Genomic DNA, 20,936 nt, shown 5'->3' with positions numbered 1-20,936 from the left:
ATTGCGTCTTTGTTTCTTATAGCACATTAGCACTTCTATTCTCACCTTTCCTCTTCACCCAGCCTTGTCAGCTATGTTTGTACCCACCAATATTTCACTTTTGTAACAGGAATGGTGGAACCACTGTGCCGTTGTCCAAGGAGAGCCTGGAAAGGTGTGACTAGGTGAACACCTGACTTTTCAGCTTGGCTCTCAATGAACATCAGGTGCTACTCCAGGACAGACCACAGACGCACGGCAGCTGACCACTAAGGGACTGGCAGCTGGAATCGCCTGGAAATAACAGCTGATGCAGGCAGTGGCAAGTGCAGACTAGGACAGCTAATATACAGACTGGCATGGCAAGTGCTGGCGGGTCCAGCTGATATGCAGGTTCACACGGCAAGTGCCGGTGGTTCCGGCTGTAAAACAAATTGGCATGGCTGGTGCAGGCGGGACCGGCTGTTGTACAGATTGGCATGGCTGGTGCAGGCGGGTCCGGCTGTTATACAGGTTGGTACAGCAAACACAGGCGGATCAGGCTGTAGTCCTGACTGACAAGGCAAGTATTAGCAAGGTGGTTAGGAACAAACAGATGCTAGTGGGACTAGCGGACAGGGACCTGAGAACTAAGCATGATTAAAAACAGACTAACAACATTTCACAGGCACCTCCCATGCAAGTGGAAGTGCCTTAAATAATAACGGGCTCCCAGCTATTGGCTGGGGACACTTTAGGACAGTGTGCGTGGCTCCTTTAAGAAGGAGGCAGCGGGTGCACTGTGCCTGGGAATCAGCCTATGAGGAAGGATGAGGAGGTGCAGGACGGAGGCCGCGGTGGTGAGTGAGTTGGCATCCCTGCTGCGAGAGAGGGGCAGCATGCAGGAACATCGGCACTACAAATTTCCTTGTTTTTCATAGTACTCTAGCAGTGCAAATTCAGAGAGTACTGTGTAAACTAGAGGAAAGGAAGTTAAGTGTATACTGCATGCAAGCTCAGCCAGTGCAGTACACATCCCCTGCTTTTCCGAGAACTGAAATGAGTGCAGCCAGAGGACCTGCAGCATGGGAAGCATAAAAAGTGACCGAATACCACAGCTTACGTGCCATACAGGATTATGCTTGCTGTTTTTCTTTTAAAATGCCAACTTTATTTGTGCTTTATGATGCATTATTATGAGAATTGCCAGGTATTTCTAATATATTATTATTTATTATTATAGCCTTTTATTCCATGGCGCTTTACATGTGAGGAGGGGTATACATACTAAAAAACAAGTACAATAATCTTAATACAAGTCACAACTGTTAAAGGAGGAGAGAGAACCCTGCCTGCGAGGGCTCACAATCTACAAGGGATGGTGAGGATACAGTAGCTGAGGAGAGAGCTGGTTGTGCAGCGGTTTGGTCAATTGGTGGCTACTGCAGGTTGTAGGCTTGTCGGAAGAGGTGGGTCTTCAGGTTCTTTTTGAAGGTTTCCACAGTAGGCAAGAGTCTGTGTTGGGGTAGAGAGTTCCAGAGTATGGGGGATGCGCGGGAGAAATTTTGTATGTGATTGTGGGCAGAGAAGGAGATCTAGTGAGGATCGGAGGTTGCATGCAGGTAAATACCGGGACACGAGGTCACAGATGTATGGAGGTGACAGGTTGTGGATGGCTTTGTATGTCATGGTTAGGGTTTTAAACTGGAGTCTTTGGGTAATGGGGAGCCAGTGCTGGAGAATAGCGGGGGGACAGGTATTGGGCAGGAGAGTTTAGAATAGATTGGAGGGGTGCGAGAGTATTAGCGGGGAGGCCACAGAGTAGGAGGTTGCAGTAGTCAAGGCGGGAGATGATAAGGGCATGGACTAGGGATTTGCAGGTTCTTTCTTTAGGAATGTACAGATCTGGGAAATATTTTTGAGTTGAAGTTGGCAGGATGTGGAAAGGGCTAGGATATGTGGTTTGAAGGAGAGATGAGTGTCAAGGACTACCCCGAGGCAGCGAGCTTATGGGACTGGGGAGAGTGGGCAGCCGTTTACTGTAATGGATAGGTTGTTGCGGGAGTCAAGTAAGATAGGGGAAAGATGATGAATTATCTTTTGACCATATTAAGTTTTAGAAATCTAGCGGAGAAGAAGGATGAAATAGCGGACAGACATTGAGGGATTCTGGTTAGTAGGGTGGTGACATCTGGTCCAGAGATGTAGATCTGTGTGTTGTAGGCATACAGATGATACTGAAAGCCATGGGACTCTATGAGCTGTCCGAGGCCAAAGGTATAGATGGAGAAGAGCAGAGGCCCTAGGATTGAACCTTGCGGGACTCCGACAGATAGGTGGCGAGGTGAGTAGGTGATGTGCGAGTGGGAGCTGAATGTCCGGTCTGTTAGGTACGATGAAATCCAAGATAGGGCCAAGTCAGTGATGCCAAGAGATGAGAGGGTCTGTAGTAGTAGGGAATGGTCCACTGTGTGAAAGGCAGAGGACAGGTCCAGGAGGAGGAGGACAGAGTATTCTCGCTTGGCTTTGGCAGTTAATAGGTCATTGGTGACTTTACTTAGGGCAGTTTCAGTGGAATGTTGCGGCCGGAAGCCCGATTGAAAGCGGTCAAAGAAGGAGCAAGAAGAGAGATGGGAGGACAGTTCAAGATGGAAGTGTTCCAGCAGTTTTGAGGCATAGGGGAGAAGTGATATGGGGCAATAGCTAGATGCAGAGGATGGGTCAAGAGAGGGCGTTTTGAGGATAGGTGTGATTGAGGCATGTTTAAAGCTTGAGGGTAAAACACCAGTTATGATCGGTTGAAAAGGGGTTAGGATGAAGACTGTGGTGAGGTTTGGGATGAAGTGGGATGGGATCAGGTCAAGTGCACAGGTAGTGAGATGCGATCTTGAGAGTAGAGTGGAGAGTCGATCTTCTGTAATGGTGGAGAAGTTGGTTTTGGAGGAGGGCTGAGCAGTTTGGAGGAAGGGCTCTGGGGGTTGTCAACCAGAAATGTCTCTGATGTTATCAATCTTCTGCTTGAAAAATGAGGCAAAGTCTTCGGCCGCGATCAGTGGAGAGGGAGGGGGTGCTGGGGGACAGAGGAGAGAATTGAAAGTGTTGAATTTACAAAAAATATATCAAACTTTAATTGCACCTCAAAAAAGACAAACACATAATAAAACCACTTAAAACAAGGCCTGAATACAGGACCAAATGACCATCACCCCTTTATATAATGTATATGGAACAGCATAATTAACATATAAAGTGCTTGATCAAATAACAATAATGCACCAATATACAGTGTCTCCTATCCATAGTTACAATAACAGAATGATATACAGGCTTAATATTACAAATATAAGAAAAAAAAAATAATAACACATTAACCTGTAGTCATATGTATATCTTGATATAACCCCATATAATAGAAATAGTAAACTGCAGTATTATCTTAGCATGCTCAATACCCCAACAATAATGGTACCAATAGTTCTCTCATGATATTGACTTGGGCTATACGCCCAAAATCCCAACCAAGTGTGAACCGAGCCTGCCCACAGTAACCTGTGGAATATGCTGCAAGGTAAAAAGCAATAGATTCACAAGCTCAAAGCAAAGCATGGGAAAGGAATTTCTAAAGAAGATTGCCAAGGGCAAAGCACCGGTGCTAAGGAATCATATACCATGGGTAGAGATGCTTAGAGAAGATAGGAGACACGCCAAGGGGTGAGGTAAGAGCCACACGCGTATCGCTGTAGGCACAGCTTCCCCTTCATCCGCACTGTGTAGAGAACCTATGTCTGCAAGAGGGAGGAGGGATTGAGAGAGTGTTTAAGATTTCTGCAAGGGTGTGCGGGTTTGTGGAGTGAGGATTGTGCACAAGGAGTTGAGAGAGAAGAGAATGTGAGTAGGTTGTGGTCACAAAGAGGGAGAGGTGAGTTAGAGAGGGAGCAGAGGCGGGTGAAGATGAGGTCCAGTGTGGTCATTTTTGTGAGAGGCTGCAGAAGACCATTGAGCGAGGCCAAAGGAGGAAGTGCGAGATAGAAGTTTAGTGGCAATATGTGTCATGGGGATGGTGTGGCTCCCCTCCTGTATCGGTGCAACAGCCACAATTGGTGGTTGTGCCGACTCTGGCTGTTTAACCCTCTAGATGATACTATTGGGAAATCGGTATCTAGATGTTTGACAGAGGGAGAGGACTCTGTCATCAGCAACAAAGTGCAGCAATCGCCTAAGAATGGCCTCTGGGCTTGCCATGTATGGATGCCTATCAGGCTGTGTGTTAGTCTAAAACTTTGTGGCATAATACACTGCAATGCAGAAATACTGCAGCATATTATACAAGCAGTCAAATGTTCAAGTCCCATAATGGGGCAAAGTAAACATTTTTTTTTTTTAAATCAATGTGAAAAAACATAAATCGCCATTCACAAGTCTTTTATTATTTGCAAAAATATGTAATGTTGCTATTGTTTTATCACTTTGTCTAAGGAAAAACTGAGCAAAAGTGACAGAAAAACTACAAGTAAAACTATAGTTTGTCCTGCACACAACACGCCATGATATATGCCCGTCATCAAAAAGTTATGACTCTTGGAATATGTATGGTGACTAGTGATGAGCGAGTGTACTCTTTGCTCGGGTTTTCCCGAGCATGCCCGGGTGACCTCCGAGTATTTATGACTGCTCGGAGATTTAGTTTTCATCGCGGCAACTGAATGATTTACAGCTACTAGCCAGGCTGAGTACATGTGGAGGTTGCCTGGTTGCTAGGGAATCCCCACATGTAATCAAGCACCCTAGTAGCTGTAAATCATTCAGCTGCCACGATGAAAAGTAAATCTCACACATTATTACAAAGTATTTTAATGAAATACTTTTCAGTTACCTTGAGTTGCGGTGATGCGCCCTCTGCTGGATGTCCTCATATGAACTCGAGCGTGAGAACTTTTCCAAGGCTCCAGTTCATGAGGACATCCAGCAGAGGGCGCCTCACCCCGAATCAAGGTAACACAGATCACCCTGCTTTCCATTCAGTACCCGGGGTTTTACAGGCACGAGGGAGTGCATTAGCACAGCTCCTGGCTGTAAAATGATTTAACCCCTTCAGATGGATTTACATCGTGGGACTGACAGAACGCCAGAAGGTATGTATATTGTTGTTTGTTTTTTTTAACTTTGTTTCAGGACGATGGTCTTCAGATGGATTAAGAGTCTAATAAAATATTACAACAACCTGTGTCTTTATTTCCTTAAAATACTATTTAATAATGTGTGTGTTTTATTAACCATTTCGTACTATTGGATTAATAATGGATAGGTGTCATCATTGACGCCTCTCCATTATTAACCAGCCTTAATGTCACCTTACAATAGCAAGGTGACATTAACCCTTCATTACCCCATATCCCACCGCTACACGGGAGTGGGAAGAGAGTGGCCAAGTGCCAGAATAGGCGCATCTTCCAGATGTCCCTTTTCTGGGGTGGCTGGGGGCAGATGTTTGTAGCCAGGGGGGCCAATAACCATGGACCCTCTCCTGGCTATTAATATCTGCCCTCAGTCACTGGCTTTACCACTCTGTCGGAGAAAATTGCGCGGGAGCCCACGCCAATTTTTTCAGCCATTTAACCCTTTATATTACAAGCTACAGTGCCAAAATTTTGCACATACACACTACTAACATTAGTAGTGTGGAATATGCAAAAAAAAATGGATATGAGATGGTTTACTGTATGTAATCATGTCTCATATCATGTCGGGTTTGTGCAGGAGAAATGAAAAGCCGGCAATTGAACTACCGGCTTTTCACATATATCGCGCTGAATTAAATATAAATACAGAATATATATATATGTGTCTCAATGACATATATACAGTGGGGCAAAAAAGTATTTAGTCAGTCAGCAATAGTGCAAGTTCCACCACTTAAAAAGATGAGAGGCGTCTGTAATTTACATAATAGGTAGACCTCAACTATGGGAGACAAACTGAGAAAAAAAAATACAGAAAATCACATTGTCTGTTTTTTTATCATTTTATTTTCATATTATGGTGGAAAATAAGTATTTGGTCAGAAACAAAATTTCATCTCAATACTTTGTAATATATCCTTTGTTGGCAATGACAGAGGTCAAACGTTTTCTGTAAGTCTTCACAAGGTTGCCACACACTGTTGTTGGTATGTTGGCCCATTCCTCCATGCAGATCTCCTCTAGAGCAGTGATGTTTTTGGCTTTTCGCTTGGCAACACGGACTTTCAACTCCCTCCAAAGGTTTTCTATAGGGTTGAGATCTGGAGACTGGCTAGGCCACTCCAGGACCTTGAAATGCTTCTTACGAAGCCACTCCTTCGTTGCCCTGGTGGTGTGCTTTGGATCATTGTCATGTTGAAAGACCCAGCCACGTTTCATCTTCAATGCCCTTGCTGATGGAAGGAGGCTTGCACTCAAAATCTCACGATACATGGCCCCATTCATTCTTTCATGTACCCGGATCAGTCGTCCTGGCCCCTTTGCAGAGAAACAACCCTAAAGCATGATGTTTCCACCACCATGCTTTACAGTAGGTATGGTGTTTGGTGGATGCAACTCAGTATTCTTTTTCCTCCAAACACGACAAGTTGTGTTTCTACCAAACAGTTCCAGTTTGGTTTCATCAGACCATAGGACATTCTCCCAAAACTCCTCTGGATTATCCAAATGCTCTCTAGCAAACTTCAGACGGGCCCGGACATGTACTTGCTTAAGCAGTGGGACACGTCTGGCACTGCAGGATCTGAGTCCATGGTGGCGTAGTGTGTTACTTATGGTAGGCCTTGTTACATTGGTCCCAGCTCTCTGCAGTTCATTCACTAGGTCCCCCCGCGTGGTTCTGGGATTTTTGCTCACCGTTCTTGTGATCATTCTGACCCCACGGGGTGGGATTTTGCGTGGAGCCCCAGATCGAGGGAGATTATCAGTGGTCTTGTATGTCTTCCATTTTCTAATTATTGCTCGCACTGTTGATTTCTTCACTCCAAGCTGGTTGGCTATTGCAGATTCAGTCTTCCCAGCCTGGTGCAGGGCTACAATTTTGTTTCTGGTGTCCTTTGACAGCTCTTTGGTCTTCACCATAGTGGAGTTTGGAGTCAGACTGTTTGAGGGTGTGCACAGGTGTCTTTTTATACTGATAACAAGTTTAAACAGGTGCCATTACTACAGGTAATGAGTGGAGGAAAGAGGAGACTCTTAAAGAAGAAGTTACAGGTCTGGGAGAGCCAGAAATCTTGATTGTTTGTTTCTGACCAAATACTTATTTTCCACCATAAAATGCAAATAAAATGATCAAAAAACAGACAATGTGATTTTCTGGATTTTTTTTTCTCAGTTTGTCTCCCATAGTTGAGGTCTACCTATGATGTAAATTACAGACGCCTCTCATCTTTTTAAGTGGTGGAACTTGCACTATTGCTGACTGACTAAATACTTTTTTGCCCCACTGTATATATATATACACTCACTGGCCACTTTATTAGGTACACCTGTCCAACTTTTTGTTAACACTTAATTTCTAATCAGCCAATCACATGGCGGCAACTCAGTGCATTTAGGCATGTAGACATGGTCAAGACAATCTCCTGCAGTTCAAACCGAGCATCAGTATGGGGAAGAAAGGTGATTTGAGTGCCTTTGAACGTGGCATGGTTGTTGGTGCCAGAAGGGCTGGTCTGAGTATTTCAGAAACTGCTGATCTACTGGGATTTTCACGCACAACCATCTCTAGGGTTTACAGAGAATGGTCCGAAAAAGAAAAAAAATCCAGTGAGCGGCAGTTCTGTGGGCGGAAATGCCTTGTTGATGCCAGAGGTCAGAGGAGAATGGGCAGACTGGTTCGAGCTGATAGAAAGGCAACAGTGACTCAAATCGCCACCCGTTACAACCAAGGTAGGCCTAAGAGCATCTCTGAACGCACAGTGCGTCGAACTTTGAGGCAGATGGGCTACAGCAGCAGAAGACCACACCAGGTACCACTCCTTTCAGCTAAGAACAGGAAACTGAGGCTACAATTTGTACAAGCTCATCGAAATTGGACAGTAGAAGATTGGAAAAATGTTGCTTGGTCTGATGAGTCTCGATTTCTGCTGCGACATTCGGATGGTAGGGTCAGAATTTGGCGTAAACAACATGAAAGCATGGATCCATCCTGCCTTGTATGGAGCATCTTTGGGATGTGCAGCCGACAAATCTGCGGCAACTGTGTGATGCCATCATGTCAATATGGACAAAAATCTCTGAGGAATGCTTCCAGCACCTTGTTGAATCTATGCCACGAAGAATTGAGGCAGTTCTGAAGGCAAAAGGGGGTCCAACCCGTTACTAGCATGGTGTACCTAATAAAGTGGCCGGTGAGTGTATATATACACTGTATATATGTTTTAACGAACATTTGAGCACATAAGTCCATTAGATGTCGGTTTTGCAAGCCTGCGAGAAAATATCCCAGTACGGATGCCATACGGATTACATACGGAGGATGCCATGCGCAAAATACGCTGACACACCCTGCCTACGGAGGACATACAGACCACTATTTTGGGGATTTTTCTGCGCATTACGGCCGTAAAAAACGGACCGTATTTACATACGCTGTGTGACGCCGGCCTAAAACAGATCATGTCGTATATGTTCTCTTCTGCCCATGCAGATTCCATTATGTAGGCAAAACTATACGCCCGTTGTATGTGCGTTTCCGGGAACATTATAGGTTGATCACAACAGGTAAAGGCGTCCCGAGATTCACTGGCCAACAGTGAAAATGTTTCTGAAATGAAAATAGCTGGTTTGTAATAATTTTAGCATCCTAAAAACGAATATGTTACTTAAAAATCATTATTAGCTCTTGTTGCTGAGATACAGGTCATTTAAGATTATTATGCAGGAAAATAGGGAAATTTTGAATTTTCAACAAATGTGTATTGGTAAACCTGATTACAGACCTGTTGAACCAATGTCAGCCATTTTATAAATTGTGTCTGCATAGTTTGTACTAATTGAAGTCTCTTTCTCTTGTTGCAGTAATTTTGTGGAGAGAATTTACACTTTGAAAATGCCTCGTAAATGTGCAAATATTGTTAACAATTTTTGTTACGTGTGTGGTTATGTGACATTTGCCAACCAAAGAAGACCAATTACTCCACTTGTGAAGACTGCTTACCATCATTACTTTGCTTATACGTGGCACTTAAATACGTGGCACTTATACGTGGCACTTAAATACGTGGCACTTATATACGTGGCATTTTGAGACCTATAATTTTTCCACATTTTGGTCCACAGAGTCATGTGAGGTCTTGTTTTTTGCGGGACGAGTTGACGTTTTTATTGGTAACATTTTCGGACACGTGACCATTTTTTATCACTTTTTATTCCGTTTTTTGTGAGGCAGAATAACCAAAAACCAGCTATTCATGAATTTCTTTATACCGTTCTGCGTTTGGTAAAATTGATAAAGCAGTTTTATTCGTCGGGTCAGTACGATTACAGCGATACCTCATTTATATCATTTTTTAATGTTTTGGCGCTTTTATACGATAAAAACTATTTTATAGAAAAAATAATTATTTTGGCATCGCTTTATTCTGAGGACTATAACTTTTTTATTTTTTTGCTGATGATGCTGTATGGCGGCTTGTTTTTTGCGGGACAAGATGACGTTTTCAGCGGTACCATGGTTATTTATATCCATCTTTTTGATCGCGTGTTATTCCACTTTTTGTTCGGCGGTATGGTAATAAAGCGTTGTTTTTTGCCTCGTTTTTTTTTTTTTTTTCTTACGGTGTTTACTGAAGGGGTTAACTAGTGGGACAGTTTTATAGGTTGGGTCGTTACGGACGCGGCGATACTAAATATGTGTACTGTACTGTGCAATTTATACTCTTGTAATGAATTCTTCTCGCTACCTACAGCACATACTTCCATGGCGTGTATCTAAAAAACGAGAGCTAATTAAACAATTCTGTGGGTATATTTGAGTTTCTCGACCCAAAATTAGTAATATTTGCCTATTTTCATCAAAGAAACATAAAAAAAGTTGTTTTTTGTTGGCCTGTGTTACCCATGTAAGAGAGGCGCACGGGGGGAATCCAGGAGTCCTCTCATTTGCAGGAATTAAGAGGGTCCGTCGACCTGTGCGGGGCGGGGACTGGAATAAGCTCCTCCTTAGATGCGAGACGAGATGGATAATGCGCACCAATGCAATGGGACCGACTGGTTTCAACGATAAGTTGGACATGTCGGTATTTTTGTAAAGTAACTAAGGAAGGTCTTGGCGCACTATTGGTTAATATTGACAGCTACAAAGTACTCTCCCTTATACGCGTTCACTGGAAAGATGGAGGGTTGTGAATGGGGAAAGATACATAATAATTATTGTCCCAAATATTTGTGCTTTTGATATTGTTAGAATTATCTGTGTATGCTCTTTTTCATATGTTTTTAAATGTGTTTTTAAATGCTTTAGATTTTTGTATCGCATGGCCAGAGGGGAGGAGCCGGGAATGGGAGGAGCATGCTGCGGCAGGAGCATATGTTCCATCCACCCGACATCCTTCCACATACAGACCCGTGGAAGCGCAGAGAGCGCGGGAAACAGCCGTCGTCCGTATACTGCTCAAACGAGCTCCTTGTTCATTCTCCCGGCCATGATATTTTAATGGATATCTAATAAAGACAAGTCAAGTCCCAGTTCGGTGAGTGCCTTCCTCTTCTTTCTTCGTTTGCAACATATTGTTTGGTCTGAGGTCTCTTGGAGGAGCACCCGGTAACTGGAGGTGGATGACATGGGTTTTTTTTTGCCTTCACCTGGATCAACATGTTAGGGCATGTTAGGCTATGGGTTGAACTAGATGGACTTAAAGTCTTCCTTCAACCCTAATAACTATGTTACTATGTTTCCCTTAATGAATATTCCTGATTTTCATGCAAGCTAAAGGTGTTCATGTGGAAAGCTGTGCCGCCCATTTCTTTGCTTCACATTTAAAACTTTTGGGGTGCAATTTCTCCTGTTACCCTTGTGAAACTAAAAAAGTCTGGGCTAAAAAATAATTTTTCAGGAAAGAAAAATGATTTTTTATTTGCATGGATCTGCGTTATAAACGTCTGTCAAGCACTTGGGGGTTCAAAGTGCTCACCGCACATCTAGATAAGTTCCTTGGGGGGGGGTCTAGTTTCCAAAATGGTGTCACTTGTAGGGGAGCTCCAATGTTTAGGCACACAGGGGCTCTCCAAACACGACATGGTGTCCGCTAATGATTGGAGCTAATTTTTCATTCAAAAAGTCAAATGGCGCTCCTTCCCTTCCGAGCCTTGCCGTGTGCACAAACAGTGGTTCCCCCCACATGTGAGGTATCGCTGTACTCAGGAGAAATTGACCAACAAATTTTAGGATCCAAAGCAAAGCAGTCGTCAAAGCAAAAGGTGGCTACTTTGAAGAACCTAGAATATAAGACATAATTTCAGGTGTTTCACACTTTTTTGTTAAGTATATAATTCCACGTGTGTTAATTCATAGTTTTGATGCCTTCAGTGTGAATGTACAATTTTCATAGTCATGAAAATACAGAAAAATCTTTAAATGAGAATGTGTGCCCAAACTTTTGGTCTGTACTGTACATATATTTATATACATATTTATATGTAGCTTTGTCACCTTAAAAGGAGGGGAGCCCAGACACATCTCCTGCACAGAGGCCCCAAGCTGTCTGTGTCCGCTCCTGCCCAGGAGGTCCCTTCCAACTATACATTCTATGATTATATGAAAGATATTTAATGAATTATTTAATTTTAGAGGAAATCTATGTTTCACAGAATTATAATCCCTCTTGGGTATCAGTTACGCCAAATACTTTATCTCCAAAAGTTATCAAAATAGAACATGAGCATTAACCCCTTTCTGACATCAGATGGGATAGTATGTCTGACGTCACAAGCTCCACTTTGGGGTGGGCTCCGGCGGTGAAACCACCTCAAAGCCGCAACATGTCAGCTGTTTTCAACAGCTGACATGTGCCCGCAATAGGCGCGGGCAGAATCGTGATCCACCCGGGCCCATTAACTAGTTAAATGCCGCTGTCAAACGCTGACAGCAGCATTTAACACGCGCTTCTGGTCATCGGGCAGGAAATACGTGCACCGCTGACCCCCTGTCACGTGATCGGGGTCAGTGGTGCATTGGCATGACAACCAGAGGTCTCACCTCTATGGTTGTTGATGCCAGATTGCTATGAGCGCCACCATGTGATCGGCGCTCATAGCAATGCTGTAAATCGACTATATAGGGGCGGTCTGAGCATCGCTTCTATGTAGCAGAGCCGATCAAGTTATGGCAGCTTCTAGCCTCCCATGGAGACTATTGAAGTATGGCAAAAGTAAAAAAAAAATTGTGTTTAAAAATATGAAAAAAGTAAAAAAAACATAACAGTTCAAATCACCCCCCTTTGGACCTATTCAAAATAAAATTAGAAAAATATAGTTAAACCTACACATATTTGGTATCGCTGCATTCAGAATCGCCCGATCTATCAATAAAAAAAGAATTAACCTGATCGCTAAACGGAGTAGCGAGAAAAAAATAGAAACGGCAGAATTACTTTTTTTTTATTGCCGCGACATTGCATTAAAATACAATAACGGGCGATCAAAAGAACGTATCTGCACCAAAATAGGATCAGTAACCCCTTCATGACCCTGGGTATTTTAGTTTTTCGCTCCTCTCCTTCCCAGAGCCATAACTTGTTTACTTTTCCATCAATATGGCCATGTGCAGGCTTATTTTTGGGGGGACGAGTTGTACTTTTGACCGACACCATTGGTTTTACCATGTCATGTACAAGAAAACGGGAAAAAATTCCAAGTGCGGTGAAATTGCAAAAAAAGTGCAATCCCAGACTGGGGTTTTCTTTGGCTTTTTTGTTAGGTTCACTAAATGCTAAAATTGACCTGCCATTATGATTCTCCAGGTCAGTGCGAGTTCATAGACACCTCACATGTCTAGGTTCTTTCTTATCTAAGTGGTGTAAAAAAATTCCAAACTTTGCTAAAAAAAAAAGCGCCATTTTCCGATACCCATAGCGTCTCCATTTTTCGTGATCTTGGGTTGGGTGAGGGCTTATGTTTTGCGTGCTGAGCTGATGTTTTTAATGATACCATTTTGGTGCAGATACGTTATTTTGATCGCCCGTTATTGCATTTTAATGCAATGTCGCAGCGACCCAAAAAATGAAATTCTGGAGTTTCAAATTTTTTTCTCGCTACGCCGTTTAGTGATCAGGTTAATCCTTTTTTTATTGATAAATCGGGCGACTCTGAACGCGCCGATACCAAATATGTGTAGGTTTGATTTTTTTTTTTTTTTTATTTTGAATGGGGCGAAAGGGGTTAATTAAACTTTTATATATTTTTTATTTCTTAAAACATTTTTTTTTTACTTTTGCCATGCTTCAATAGTCTCCATGGGAGGCTAGAAGCTGGCATAGTCTGATCGGCTCTGCTACATACAGGTGATGCTCAGATCCCTCCTATGTAGTAGATTTACTGCATTGCTATGAGCACAGACCACAGGGTGGCGCTCACAGCAATCTGGCATCAACAACCATAGAGGTCTCAAGGAGACCTCTGGTTGTCATGTCGACGCATTGCTGACCCCTGACCATGTGACGGGAGTCAGCTAATTTCCGGCCCGATGGCTGGAAGAGGTAGTTAAATGCCTCTGTCAGCGGCATTTAACTAGTTAATAGCGGCGAGCGGATCGCGATTCTACCCGCTGCTATTGGAGGCACATGTCAGCTGTTCAAAACAGCTGACATGTCCCGGCTTTGATGCGAGCTTACCGCCGGAGCCCGCATCAAAGCAGGGGATCTGACCTTGGATGTACTATCCCATCCGAGGTCAGAAAGGGGTTAAAAACATCAGCTCGGCGCGCAAAAAATAATCCCACACCCAACCCGAGATCCCGAAAATGGAGACGCTAAGGGTGTCGGAAAATGGCGCAATTTTTTTTTGTTTTGCAAGGTTTGGAATTTTTATTCACCACTTAGATAAAAAAGAACCTAGACATGTTTGGTGTCTGTGAACGCGTACTGACCTGGAGAATCATAATGGAAGGTCAGTTTTAGCATTTAGTGACCCTAGCAAAAAAGCCAAACAAAAAACAAGTGTGGGATTGCACTATTTTTGCAATTTCACCGCACTTGGATTTTTTTCCCATTTTCTAGTACACGACATGGTAAAACCAATGATGTCGTTCCAAAGTACAACTCGTCCCGCAAAAAATAAGTCCTCACATGGCCATATTGACGGAAAAATAAAAAAAGAATGGCTCTGGGAAGGAGGGGAGCGAAAAACGAAAACTCAAAACTGAAAAAAGCTCAAGTCGTGAAGAGGTTAATGAGGGGAAAAAAACTAAAAACTCCAGAAGTGCGATGATTCCCAGGAGAACAAGCGATGAAAACCTGCGGATAAGAAAAGTAAAACCGCAAAAAAGCTGCCGCTCAGCGAGTGGAGACTTTACACGGCTAAAGGCGGCACCGGGTGATGATACCGCACCGCGAGGGCTGGGAGAACTGCGCTAATAAACCATGACAGCGGGGTGGAGGCGCTCACCAACGCTCCTCGTGCGACCGGCGTTGTCACTCACAACTAAGAACAAGCGGAAAAGGCGATAGTGGAGGAGAAAGAAGGAAGAGATGGCTCCTGGAAGAAGGAAACATAAAAACTCGCCACGGAGGGAAGGGTTAATGGGGTTTATGGCCTCCCCTCAGACACAGGTGACGCGGAGCAGTCAGCGCCCCTCCCCCGCGACCCGCCGACCTCTGAGGCAGCTCTGTGTCGGCAGAGTCTGAGGAGCCGCACTGAGCACCTCACAGATTGTAACACAAAGCTTTATTAACAAATATGTGTCAGACACAACAACAAGGACACTGAGAGCAAAAGGACCTGCAGTGACGTCACCGTCATGTGATCAATACAGAAGCGGGAGGGACAGGTAGAAGGAGACAATGTTAAGCTCCGCCTCCTAAACCTCTCTGATCACATGGTGCGATGACATCATCGCAGGTCCTTCAGCTCTTGCAGTGTAGCAGTTCCTGGTTTTATTTCGATACAGATCTCTGGTTCTCTCTGTTATCAGCCACTTTCCAGAAAGCTGTAAACAACAAACAATCACAGAGAAAGAAAGCAGAAAACAATCACCTGAAACACGTGACGTCATCAGTGAGGTGAGAGACCAGAGCCTTAGTTACAGGCTCCATCGGTCGTGGTCGGTGACGTCTTGTAGATGTGATGTTACAGGATCCATCGGTCGTGGTTGGTGACGTCTTGTAGATGTGATCGGAGCCTTAGTTACAGGATCCATCGGTCGTGGTCGGTGACGTCTTGTAGATGTGATCGGAGCCTTAGTTACAGGATCCATCGGTCGTGGTCGGTGACGTATTGTAGATGTGATCGGAGCCTCAGTTACAGGATCCATCGGTCGTGATTGGTGACGTCTTGTAGATGTGATCGGAGCCTTAGTTACAGGATCCATCGGTCGTGGTCGGTGATGTCTTATAGATGTGATCGGAGCCTTAGTTACAGGATCCATCGGTCGTGGTCGGTGACGTCTTGTAGATGTGATCGAAGCCTTAGTTACAGGATCCATCGGTCGTGGTCACTGACGTCTTGTAGATGTGATCAGAGCCTTAGTTACAGGATCCATCGGTCGTGGTCGGTGACGTTTGTAGATGTGATTGGAGCCTTAGTTACAGGATCCATCGGTCGTGGTTGGTGACGTCTTGTAGATGTGATCGGAGCCTTAATTACAGGATCCATCGGTCGTGGTCGGTGACGTCTTGTAGATGTGATCAGAGCCTTAGTTACAGGATCTATCGGTCGTGGTCGGTGACGTTTGTAGATGTGATTGGAGCCTTAGTTACAGGATCCATCGGTCGTGGTTGGTGACGTCTTGTAGATGTGATCGGAGCCTTAATTACAGGATCCATCGGTCGTGGTCGGTGACGTCTTGTAGATGTGATCAGAGCCTTAGTTACAGGATCCATCGGTCGTGGTCGGTGACGTCTTGAAGATGTGATTGGAGCCTTAGTTACAGGATCCATCGGTTGTGGTCGGTGACGTCTTGTAGATGTGATCGGAGCCTTAGTTACAGGATCCTTCGGTCGTGGTCGGTGACATCTTGTAGATGTGATCGGAGCCTTAGTTACAGGATCCATCGGTCGTGGTCGGTGACGTCTTGTAGATGTGATCGGAGCCTTAGTTACAGGATCCATCGGTCGTGGTCGGTGACATCTTGTAGATGTGATCGGAGCCTTAGTTACAGGATCCATCGGTCGTGGTCGGTGTTGTCTTGTAGATGTGATCGGAGCCTTAGTTACAGGATCCATCGGTCGTGGTCGGTGACATCTTGTAGATGTGATCGGAGCCTTAGTTACAGGATCCATCGGTCGTGGTTGGTGACGTCTTGTAGATGTGATCGGAGCCTTAAGGTACCTTCACACGAAGCGACGCTGCAGCGATAGCGACAACGATGTCGATCGCTGCAGCGTCGCTGTTTGGTCGCTGGAGAGCTGTCACACAGACCGCTCTCCAGCGATCAACTATGCCGAGGTCCCCGGGTAACCAGGGTAAACATCGGGTAACTAAGCGCAGGGCCGCGCTTAGTAACCCGATGTTTACCCTGGTTACCAGCGTAAAATCTAAAAAAAACAAACAGCACATACTTACATTCACGTCCCCCTGCGTCCACTTCCTGACTGACTGAGCGCCGTACAGTGAGAGCAGAGCGGTGACGTCACCGCTGTGCTGCTTTCACTTTCACTTTGCGGCGCTGAGTCAGAGGAGGAAGCAGACTGCAGGGGACGCAATGTGAGTATGTGCTGTTTGTTTTTTTTACATTTTACGCTAGTAACCAGGGTAAACATCGGGTAACTAAGCGCGGCCCTGCGCTTAGTAACCCGATGTTTACCCTGGTTACCAGTGTAAAATATCGCTGGTATCGTTGCTTTTGCTTTCAAACACAACGATACACAGCGATCGGACGACCAAATAAAGTTCTGGACTTTATTCAGCGACCAGCGACATCACAGCAGGATCCTGATCGCTGCTGCGTGTCAAACGAAACGATATCGCTAGCGAGGACGCTGCAACGTCACGGATCGCTAGCGATATCGTTATAATGTCGTTTCGTGTGAAGGTACCTTTAGTTACAGGATCCATCCATCGTGGTCGGTGACGTCTTGTAGATGTGATCGGAGCCTTAGTTACAGGATCCATCGGTCGTGGTCGGTGACGTCTTGTAGATGTGATCGGAGCCTTAGTTACAGGATCCATCGGTCGTGGTCGGTGACGTCTTGTAGATGTGATCGGAGCCTTAGTTACAGGATCCATCGGTCGTGGTCGGTGACGTCTTGTAGATGTGATCGGAGCCTTAGTTACAGGATCCATCGGTCTTGGTTGGTGACGTATTGTAGATATGATCGGAGCCTTAGTTACAGGATCCATCGGTCGTGGTCGGTGACGTCTTGTAGATGTGATCGGAGCCTTAGTTACAGGATCCATCGGTCGTGGTCGGTGACGTCTTGTAGATGTGATCGGAGCCTTAGTTACAGGATCCATCGGTCGGTGACGTCTTGTAGATGTGATCGGAGCCTTAGTTACAGGATCCATCGGTAGTGGTCGGTGACGTCTTGTAGATGTGATCGGAGCCTTAGTTACAGGATCCATCGGTCGTGGTCGGTGACGTCTTGTTGATGTGATCGCAGCCTTAGTTACAGGACCCATCGGTCGTGGTCGGTGACGTCTTGTAGATGTGATCGGAGCCTTAGTTACAGGATCCATCGGTCGTGGTCGGTGACGTCTTGTAGATGTGATCGGAGCCTTAGTTACAGGATCCATCGGTCGTGGTCGGTGACGTCTTGTAGATGTGATCGGAGCCTTAGTTACAGGATCCATCGGTCGTGGTCACTGACGTCTTGTAGATGTGATCGGAGCCTTAGTTACAGGATCCATCAGTCGTGGTCGGTGACGTCTTGTAGATGTGATCGGAGCCTTAGTTACAGGATTCATCGGTCGTGGTCGGTGACGTCTTGTAGATGTGATCGGAGCCTTAGTTACAGGATCCATCGGTCGTGGTCGGTGACGTCTTGTAGATGTGATCGGAGCCTTAGTTACAGGATCCATCGGTCTTGGTTGGTGACGTATTGTAGATATGATTGGAGCCTTAGTTACAGGATCCATCGGTCGTGGTCGGTGACGTCTTGTAGATGTGATCGGAGCCTTAGTTACAGGATCCATCGGTCGTGGTCGGTGACGTCTTGTAGATGTGATCGGAGCCTTAGTTACAGGATCCATCGGTCGTGGTTGGTGACGTATTGTAGATATGATCGGAGCCTTAGTTACAGGATCCATCGGTCGTGGTCGGTGACGTCTTGTAGATGTGATCGGAGCCTTAGTTACAGGATCCATCGGTCGTGGTCGGTGACGTCTTGTAGATGTGATCGGAGCCTTAGTTACAGGATCCATCGGTCGTGGTCAGTGACGTCTTGTAGATGTGATCGGTCCCATAGTTACAGGATCCATCGGTCGTGGTCGGTGACGTCCTGTAGATGTGATCGGAGCCTTAGTTACAGGATCCATCGGTCGAGGTCGGTGATGTCTTGTAGATGTGATCGGAGCCTTAGTTACAGGATCCATCGGTCGTGGTCGGTGACGTCTTGTAGATGTGATCGGAGCCTTAGTTACAGGATCCATCTGTCGTGGTCGGTGACGTCTTGTAGATGTGATCAGAGCCTTAGTTACAGGATCCATCGGTCGTGGTCAGTGACGTCTTGTAGATGTGATCGGTCCCATAGTTACAGGATCCATCGGTCGTGGTCGGTGACGTCTTGTAGATGTGATCGGAGCCTTAGTTACAGGATCCATCTGTCGTGGTTGGTGACATCTTGTAGATGTGATCGGAGCCTTAGTTACAGGATCCATCGGTCGTGGTCAGTGACGTCTTGTAGATGTGATCGGAGCCTTAGTTACAGGATCCATCGGTCGTGGTCGCTGACGTCTTGTAGATGTGATCAGAGCCTTAGTTACAGGATCCATCGGTCGTGGTCGGTGACGTCTTGTAGATGTGATCGGAGCCTTAGTTACAGGATCCATCTGTCGTGGTCGGTGACGTCTTGTAGATGTGATCGGAGCCTTAGTTACAGGATCCATCGGTCGTGGTCGGTGACGTCTTGTAGATGTGATCGGACCCTTAGTTACAGGATCCATCGGTCGTGGTCGGTGACGTCTTGTAGATGTGATCGGAGCCTTAGTTACAGGATTCATCGGTCATGGTTGGTGACGTCTTGTAGATGTGATCGGAGCCTTAGTTACAGGATCCATCGGTCGTGGTTGGTGACGTCTTGTAGATGTGACTGGAGCCTTAGTTACAGGATCCATCGGTCGTGGTCGGTGACGTCTTGTAGATGTGATCGGAGCCTTAGTTACAGGATCCATCGGTCGTGGTCGGTGACGTCCTGTAGATGTGATCGGAGCCTTAGTTACAGGATCCATCGGTCGTGGTCGGTGACGTCCTGTAGATGTGATCGGAGCCTTAGTTACAGGATCCATCGGTCGTGGTCGGTGACGTCTTGTAGATGTGATCAGAGCTTTAGTTACAGGATCCATCGGTCGTGGTCGGTGACGTCTTGTAGATGTGATCGGAGCCTTAGTTACAGGATCCATCGGTCGTGGTCGGTGACGTCTTGTAGATGTGATCGGAGCCTTAGTTACAGGATCCATCGGTCGTGGTCACTGACGTCTGGTAGATGTGATCGGAGCCTTAGTTACAGGATCTATCGGTCGTGGTCGGTGACGTCTTGTAGATGTGATCGGAGCCTTAGTTACAGGATCCATCGGTCGTGGTCGGTGACGTCTTGTAGATGTGATCGGAGCCTTAGTTACAGGATCCATCGGTCGTGGTTGGTGACGTATTGTAGATATGATCGGAGCCTTAGTTACAGGATCCATCGGTCGTGGTCGGTGACGTCTTGTAGATGTGATCGGAGCCTTAGTTACAGGATCCATCGGTCGTGGTCGGTGACGTCTTGTAGATGTGATCGGAGCCTTAGTTACAGGATCCATCGGTCGTGGTCAGTGACGTCTTGTAGATGTGATCGGTCCCATAGTTACAGGATCCATCGGTCGTGGTCGGTGACGTCCTGTAGATGTGATCGGAGCCTTAGTTACAGGATCCATCGGTCGTGGTCGGTGATGTCTTGTAGATGTGATCGGAGCCTTAGTTACAGGATCCATCGGTCGTGGTCGGTGACGTCTTGTAGATGTGATCGGAGCCTTAGTTACAGGATCCATCTGTCGTGGTCGGTGACGTCTTGTAGATGTGATCAGAGCCTTAGTTACAGGATCCATCGGTCGTGGTCAGTGACGTCTTGTAGATGTGATCGGTCCCATAGTTACAGGATCCATCGGTCGTGGTCGGTGACGTCTTGTAGATGTGATCGGAGCCTTAGTTACAGGATCCATCTGTCGTGGTTGGTGACATTTTGTAGATGTGATCGGAGCCTTAGTTACAGGATCCATCGGTCGTGGTCAGTGACGTCTTGTAGATGTGATCGGAGCCTTAGTTACAGGATCCATCGGTCGTGGTCGCTGACGTCTTGTAGATGTGATCGGAGCCTTAGTTACAGGATCCATCGGTCGTGGTCGGTGATGTCTTGTAGATGTGATCGGAGCCTTAGTTACAGGATCCATCGGTTGTGGTCGGTGACGTCTTGTAGATGTGATCAGAGCCTTAGTTACAGGATCCATCGGTCGTGGTCGGTGACGTCTTGTAGATGTGATCGGAGCCTTAGTTACAGGATCCATCTGTCGTGGTCGGTGACGTCTTGTAGATGTGATCGGAGCCTTAGTTACAGGATCCATCGGTCGTGGTCGGTGACGTCTTGTAGATGTGATCAGAGCCTTAGTTAC

At 45.7% G+C, this 20,936-nt stretch overlaps 1 protein-coding gene across 3 annotated transcripts in view; it reads left to right on the top strand.

The window, feature by feature from the left end:
- The window catches only part of LOC143793496 (uncharacterized), a 606,170-nt gene that overhangs the window by 551,615 nt on the left and 33,619 nt on the right, over positions 1–20,936 (top strand). Inside the window, exon 1 of one of the 3 annotated variants that reach the window (XM_077280514.1) lies at positions 14,985–15,196. The exons of the other annotated variants lie outside the window; for them this stretch is intronic. The gene's annotated coding sequence lies outside the window, so the exon portion shown is untranslated. Of the gene's footprint in view, positions 1–14,984; positions 15,197–20,936 lie in introns of those variants that run through there. 3 annotated transcript variants of the gene reach the window in all.

The sequence above is a fragment of the Ranitomeya variabilis genome, chromosome 1, assembly GCF_051348905.1.
Source record: "Ranitomeya variabilis isolate aRanVar5 chromosome 1, aRanVar5.hap1, whole genome shotgun sequence".
In the NCBI taxonomy this organism is placed as follows: domain Eukaryota; kingdom Metazoa; phylum Chordata; class Amphibia; order Anura; family Dendrobatidae; genus Ranitomeya; species Ranitomeya variabilis.
The sequence above is the reverse complement of the archived record's forward strand: the minus strand, read 5'-3'. Positions and strand labels throughout refer to the sequence as shown.